The sequence below is a fragment of the Nematolebias whitei genome, chromosome 9 (assembly GCF_014905685.2).
Source record: "Nematolebias whitei isolate Nwh7 chromosome 9, NemWhi1, whole genome shotgun sequence".
NCBI lineage: Eukaryota > Metazoa > Chordata > Actinopteri > Cyprinodontiformes > Rivulidae > Nematolebias > Nematolebias whitei.
This window is the reverse complement of record NC_056506.1, coordinates 51889659-51891039: the sequence shown is the minus strand read 5'-3', so window position 1 is coordinate 51891039 and position 1381 is coordinate 51889659.

The following is a 1381-nucleotide window of genomic DNA, read 5'->3' as shown; positions in this document are numbered from 1 at the left end:
TCATGTTTAATGTTCGCCATGAGAGGTAGGTAATCAGATTTATAGAGACTGCTATGAACTTGAGTTACCCAGATCCCAAGCTATTTAAATTTTTTAAACTAATTTAAAGGGGACAGTGTCCAAGATTTTCTTTTCTATAGAGGTCATAGACATCAGTTCACTCTGTTGAAGGTTAACCTTATAACCAGATCATCTTGCAATGTTTTGAAGTTAAGTAGTTCAGGGACACTGGTAATATAAAAGCATGTCATCCGCATCTAAAGAGACTTTGTGTTGGAGTTCATAATTAAACTGCTATAAGAACCATACAGTTGTGATGACCCTCATCCCTGGATCAGCTGGAGTAACATCTACATTTGTCCAGAAAGTGTCGCTGCCGCGGTTGACTTAGGGGAAGAAATAAACATGCTGTACAAGTTAGGACCAGACATGTATGCTCATGTCATGCTAAAGATAGTGACCAGCAAAAAATTTAGGCTCAAAGATAAACGGGCAATGGAAGCCACGGATTGGATGAAAGTGCAAGGTACAACACTGATGGACTACAGCCCTAAATGTGACGTCTATCGATTACATTATGAAGGAAAATTAGATGTGACCCTTGAAAAAAAGTGAAGAAGCAGAGAGCATGAGGGAAAACACAAATTCACAAAAAGCTTTAAGTTATTGCAGGAAGTGCTGGCCAGTGTGTGGTCACAAGGACCTTTTGATGTAGGTCATGATAATCACATAACAACCTTCTGCAGATGACAACAGATGACATCATGTATCAAGCTCAGTATCCTCGTTCAGACAAAAACAACTGAAGGAATTGGGGAACTATGAAAGGGTTATTACAAAGCAGCGTCCTTGTGCATTGTACCTCTCAATACAACACCCGATTACACCTGTGGCAAAATCAGGAACAAACAAGTTCAGATTAGTGCCTGAGCTCTGGAAAATACATGCAGGGCTTAAAAGTTGTAACTTTAAAACCCCAAACCCTACACCGTGCTCTGAAACATAGATCAGAACTATGGTTCACAGTCGTGGACCTTTCTAATGCGTTCTTTTCCGTACCAGTCGATTCAAAATGTCAAAAAACTAACTGCATTCACGTTTGAGGGACAGCAGTACACCCACACAAGGCTGCCAGCCCGTCCTTGTTAAATCACGTTCTACAGACTTTAATGAGATCATTTCAAAGTGAACTGCTTACACACAGCTCATTCTCCAATATGATCATGACATTTTGATTGCTGGGGAAACTGAAGACACAGTAGCTGAATAGACAAAACCATTTTTGATGTGGCTGAACAAAACAGGGGTCAAAGTTTCAAGAGAAAAACTACAACTAGAAACCAGCTCACCTTCAACTGTGACACCATAGAAACCAGCTCAC